The following is a 6,793-nucleotide window of genomic DNA, read 5'->3' on the forward strand; positions in this document are numbered from 1 at the left end:
TCATGTCGAACTAAGACTTTTTGCTCGATGGTACCCATGTAGAAGTTTGCAAACAGGACACCTAGGGGAGAACCCATAGCGACCCCATCTACTTGCTTATACATATGCCCATCCGGGCTCAGAAGGGTGCTCCTTTAGTACAAGCATTGGAGTAGTTTCCTCAGAATACTTTCTGGCATGTCAAGAGGAGTACAGGCTGGATCACGATACACTCTGTCGGCTATCATTCCGATTGTCTCGTCCACAGGTACGTTGGTAAACAGCGATTCTACGTCCAACGAGGCTCTTATCCCTGTGGCCCGTGCGCCCCACAGTAAGTCCACAAATTCCTTTGGAGACTTCAGGCTGAAGGCGCAAGGAACATAAGGAGTCAGCAGGCCATTGAGTCGCTTTGCCAATCTGTACGTGGGTGTGGGTATCTGGCTAATGATTGGCCGAAGTGGGTTTCCAGGCTTGTGCGTCTTGACATTTCCATACGCATATCCAGGTTTATATTCCCCAATGATCTTTGGCAGGTGGAGTCCGGATTTCTTGGCGTTCACAGTTTCGATCAGTCTCCAAAGTCTCCAAAGTCTCCAAAGTCTCCAAGTCTCCAAAGTGAAGTCTCCAAAGGAATTTGTGGACTTACTGCGGGGCGCACGGGCCATAGGGATAAGAGCCTCGTTGGACGTAGAATCGCTGTTTACCAACGTACCTGTGGACGAGACAATCGGAATGATAGCCCGACAGAGTGTATCGTGATCCAGCCTGTACTCCTCTTGACATGCCAGAAAGTATTCTGAGGAAACTACTCCAAGCTTGTACTAAAGAGGCACCCTTCTTGAGCCCGGAATGGGCATATGTATAAGCAAGTAGATGGGGTCGCTATGGGTTCTCCCCTAGGTGGTCCTGTTTGCAAACTTCTACATGGGTACCATCGAGCAAAAAAGTCTTAGTCGACATGAACTTGAAACCGGCCATATACTGCAGGTATGTTGACGACATTTTTACACAGGTACCTGATGTCAGACATCTGCAGGAGCTGAAGGAGGCATTTGAGCAGAGTTCCGTGCTTGCGTTTCACTTACGAGACGGAAAAGGATGGGAAGCTGCCTTTTCTAGATGTAAACAGTCATGGAAAAGGGCGGAAGGTTTTCCACACTGCAGTCTACACAAAGGAAACAAACATAGGAATGTGCCTAATGCCAACAGCGACTGCCCTGACAGGTACAAGAGGAGTGTTGTTAACGCATACGTCGACCGGTGCTCTCAGCCACAGCTCAGAATGGAAGCCAAGTCGACGAAGAACTCTGTAGGGTAAGGCAGGTTCTAGTCAATAACGGCTTCTCCAATGGGTTTCATCGAAGACATCATAAGAAGGAAAGTGAAAAGCCATGCAACCTCCGAAGAGACAACTAACACAACACCTATACCCCCTATTAGACTATTTTACAGGAACTTCTTTTCCACAGCTCATAAAACAGAGGAAAGGGTCCTGAAAGATATTGTTAATAGAAACGTTATCCCTACAGACAAAAATCAGAGGATACAACTGACGATTTACTATAAAACCAGAAAAACGGCCAGCCTACTCATGAGAAACTCTCCAGACACGAAACAGAACGCTTTTAAAAGAGACTAACGTCGTCTATGCCTTCAAATGCCCACTTGGGGGACTGTAAGCTCCAAAAAACCCAGTATATAGGCAAGACAACAACATCTCTTTCTAGGCGTTTAACGATGCATAAACAACAGGGCCTCCATTAAGGAACATATAATCTCTTCCCATAACCAAACCATAGCGCCAGAGAAATCCTAGTAAACAACACAGAAATCATCGATTGATACAGCGATAGCAGGCGGCTTGACGTTTGCGAGGCACTACACGTCAAGAAGTCACACCAGCAATCAACAGCCAATTATTGCACAACTATATTCTACCCACCTCAAGACTCCGCTCCAATATAGAAGCATCAAGAAATATGGACCAATAGGCTTTCTACAAACACTTCTATTCAATATCCATTGTTTCGTGTTCTGTCTTGTGTTGATACTTTAATACCCTATTAATATCCTCTAATGCCACATCATCCTTCCCACCTCACTCAAATGTAATGCCACATCACCCTTCCCACCTCACTCAAATGTAGATATAAAATCAGGGAAATGCAAGTTCTAATCAGTTGTGTATTTGTGAAGTCTTTGAAAATGTAATAAGTTTTACGAAACGCGCCCGTGTCGCGTCAGACTAGAAATAAAAATGAATTTTGGAGAAGTGATTTTTGATTTACCTCCAACAGTGAAGCATAATGTACGAAAGATTGAGAAAATTCGTGTTAGAATTATTAATCTTACTTTTTCGGTCATATTTAATAAAATATAATATATATATATAATATATATATATATATATATATATTATAATATATATAATATATATATATATATATAATATATTTATATATATTATATAGTATAATAGCCGAGGCTATTTGAACCATTTTATCAAATCACCTCAAAGAATGAGGTGATTTGGTAAAATGCTATGCCCAAGATTACTATCCGAGTGCCGGCGGTGGGGTGGTTCAAATAGCCTCGGCTATCACCTCATTATGTCCGGTCGTGATGGTCAAGTGGATTAAGGCGTCTTGTACATACCAGTTGCGTGGCATCTGGGAGTATGGGTTCGAGTCACTTCTGGGGTGTGAGTTTTCAGTTGCATATTGTCCTGGGGACCATTCAGGCTTGTTCGCATTTGTGTTCCTCACGTGTGCCCCAAAGAATGAGGTGATTTGGTAAAATGCTATGCCCAAGATTACTATCCGAGTGCCGGCGGTGGGTGGTTCAAATAGCCTCGGCTATCACCTCATTATGTCCGGTCGTGATGGTCAAGTGGATTAAGGCGTCTTGTACATACCAGTTGCGTGGCATCTGGGAGTATGGGTTCGAGTCACTTCTGGGGTGTGAGTTTTCAGTTGCATATTGTCCTGGGGACCATTCAGGCTTGTTCGCATTTGTGTTCCTCACGTGTGCCCCAAAGAATGAGGTGATTTGGTAAAATGCTATGCCCAAGATTACTATCCGAGTGCCGGCGGTGGGGTGGTTCAAATAGCCTCGGCTATCACCTCATTATGTCCGGTCGTGATGGTCAAGTGGATTAAGGCGTCTTGTACATACCAGTTGCGTGGCATCTGGAGTATGGGTTCGAGTCCACTTCTGGGTGTGAGTTTCAGTTGCATATTGTCCTGGGGACCATTCAGGCTTGTTCGCATTTGTGTTCCTCACGTGTGCCCCAAAGAATGAGGTGATTTGGTAAAATGCTATGCCCAAGATTACTATCCGAGTGCCGGCGGTGGGGTGGTTCAAATAGCCTCGGCTATCACCTCATTATGTCCGGTCGTGATGGTCAAGTGGATTAAGGCGTCTTGTACATACCAGTTGCGTGGCATCTGGGAGTATGGTTCGAGTCACTTCTGGGGTGTGAGTTTTCAGTTGCATATTGTCCTGGGGACCATTCAGGCTTGTTCGCATTTGTGTTTCCTCACGTGTGCCCCAAAGAATGAGGTGATTTGGTAAAATGCTATGCCCAAGATTACTATCCGAGTGCCGGCGGTGGGTGGTTCAAATAGCCTCGGCTATCACCTCATTATGTCCGGTCGTGATGGTCAAGTGGATTAAGGCGTCTTGTACATACCAGTTGCTTGGCATCTGGGAGTATGGGTTCGAGTCACTTCTGGGGTGTGAGTTTTCAGTTGCATATTGTCCTGGGGACCATTCAGGCTTGTTCGCATTTGTGTTCCTCACGTGTGCCCCAAAGAATGAGGTGATTTGGTAAAATGCTATGCCCAAGATTACTATCCGAGTGCCGGCGGTGGGGTGGTTCAAATAGCCTCGGCTATCACCTCATTATGTCCGGTCGTGATGGTCAAGTGGATTAAGGCGTCTTGTACATACCAGTTGCGTGGCATCTGGGAGTATGGGTTCGAGTCACTTCTGGGGTGAGTTTTCAGTTGCATATTGTCCTGGGGACCATTCAGGCTTGTTCGCATTTGTGTTCCTCACGTGTGCCCCAAAGAATGAGGTGATTTGGTAAAATGCTATGCCCAATTTACTATCCGAGTGCCGGCGGTGGGGTTGTTCAAATAGCCTCGGCTATCACCTCATTATGTCCGGTCGTGATGGTCAAGTGGATTAAGGCGTCTTGTACATACCAGTTGCGTGGCATCTGGAGTATGGGTTCGAGTCACTTCTGGGGTGTGAGTTTTCAGTTGCATATTGTCCTGGGGACCATTCAGGCTTGTTCGCATTTTGTGTTCCTCACGTGTGCCCCAAAGAATGAGGTGATTTGGTAAAATGCTATGCCCAAGATTACTATCCGAGTGCCGGCGGTGGGGTGGTTCAAATAGCCTCGGCTATCACCTCATTATGTCCGGTCGTGATGGTCAAGTGGATTAAGGCGTCTTGTACATACCAGTTGCGTGGCATCTGGGAGTATGGGTTCGAGTCACTTCTGGGGTGTGAGTTTTTCAGTTGCATATTGTCCCTGGGGACCATTCAGGCTTGTTCGCATTTGTGTTCCTCACGTGTGCCCCAAAGAATAAGGTGATTTGGTAAAATGCTATGCCCAAGATTACTATCCGAGTGCCGGCGGTGGGGTGGTTCAAATAGCCTCGGCTATCACCTCATTATGTCCGGTCGTGATGGTCAAGTGGATTAAGGCGTCTTGTACATACCAGTTGCGTGGCATCTGGGAGTATGGGTTCGAGTCACTTCTGGGTGTGAGTTTTCAGTTGCATATTGTCCTGGGGACCATTCAGCTTGTTCGCATTTGTGTTCCCACACGTGTGCCCCAAAGAATGAGGTGATTTGGTAAAATGCTATGCCCAAGATTACTATCCGAGTGCCGGCGGTGGTGGTTCAAATAGCCTCGGCTATCACCTCATTATGTCCGGTCGTGATGGTCAAGTGGGATTAAGGCGTCTTGTACATACACAGTTGCGTGGCATCTGGGAGTATGGGTTCGAGTCACTTCTGGGGTGTGAGTTTTCAGTTGCATATTGTCCTGGGGACCATTAAATTCAGGCTTGTTCGCATTTGTGTTCCTCACGTGTGCCCCAAAGAATGAGGTGATTTGGTAAAATGCTATGCCCAAGATTACTATCCGAGTGCCGGCGGTGGGTGGTTCAAATAGCCTCGGCTATCACCTCATTATGTCCGGTCGTGATGGTCAAGTGGATTAAGGCGTCTTGTACATACCAGTTGCGTGGCATCTGGGAGTATGGGTTCGAGTCACTTCTGGGGTGTGAGTTTTCAGTTATATATATAATATATATATATATGCGAACAAGCCTGAATGGTCCCCAGGACAATATTGTGTTCCTCACGTGTGCCCCAAAGAATGAGGTGATTTGGTAAAATGCTATGCCCAAGATTACTATCCGAGTGCCGGCGGTGGGGTGGTTCAAATAGCCTCGGCTATCACCTCATTTTGTCCGGTCGTGATGGTCAAGTGGATTAAGGCGTCTTGTACATACAGTTGCGTTGCTCCTGGGAGTATGGGTTCGAGTCACTTCTGGGGTGTGAGTTTTCAGTTTGATAATATATATATATATATATATATATATATATATATATATATATATATTATATATATATATATATAATATATAATATATATAATATAATATATATATATATATATATATATATATATATATATATATATATATATATATATCAGTATATATCAGTATATTTCCGCCAGGCTCAGCATGGGGATACACTGGAGTAAGACCTCAGCATGTCAAGGATGACAAACCCAGTCCTCGGCGAAGTTGGCGAGACACTACTGTCAGAGGTCACGAAGTTTGTCAACAACTGCCTCTCTGGGCTGATCCCAGATACAATTAAACCCTTTTTCAGAGCATCCCTTTGTGCCCTTAAGAAGAAGGGTGGTGGAGTCAGACCCATCGCCGTGGGTAACACACTTCAGCGCCTCGTTGCTAGAGCAGCTGTCAGAAACATCCGCACGGAAGCTGCAGCGATGCTTTAACCCCATCAACTGGGTTTTGGTGCCCCCCCTTGGCTGTGAAGCAGCAACTCATGCAACACGAGCCTATATTAATCACTTCCCAGAAAATAAGGCTTTAATTAAATTAGACTTTAAAAACTCTTTCAACCAGGTGAAAGGGGATGTGGTACTGGAAGCAGTTCGAACAAGCTTTCCTTGTCTACTCCCCTTCGTTTCAGCAGGGTACAGTAGGGAATCGACATTGTTGTTTGGGAAACATGAAGTTGTTTCCGCAGATGTTCAGCAAGGAGACCCACTTGCCCCTTCCCTTTGCTGTATGAATGCTAAAGAGGTCACAAGCAGGGTGACCAGCGAACTCAACAGCTGGTTCCTGGACGATGATACCCTGACAGGGACACAGGAGTCCCTTCTAAGGGATGCACAGCTAGTGAAATCTATCGGAGAGGAGTTAGGACTCGCTCTAAATCCATCGAAGTGTGATATCATCTCATCTAGCTAGCCAATCATAGATGCAGTACGAACCATGTTGCCAGGAGCCCAAGTGATTGCTCCCAGCAACAATGTGCTGCTAGGGGCACCTCTGGGCTCGAGCGCCATTAACGTAATCCTTGAAGAAAAGCTTAACGACCTGAGGAGGATGGAGGGAAGAATAGGGGCTTTGGACGCCCACGATGTTTTGTACCTCCTCACAAGGTGCCTGGCTTTGTACAGGCTTACCTGTTTCCTAAGGTGTGCTCCCTCCTTCGACAGCCCCAAATTAAAAGAATATGACGCACTCCTAAA

The sequence above is a fragment of the Procambarus clarkii genome, chromosome 33 (genome assembly GCF_040958095.1).
Source record: "Procambarus clarkii isolate CNS0578487 chromosome 33, FALCON_Pclarkii_2.0, whole genome shotgun sequence".
NCBI lineage: Eukaryota > Metazoa > Arthropoda > Malacostraca > Decapoda > Cambaridae > Procambarus > Procambarus clarkii.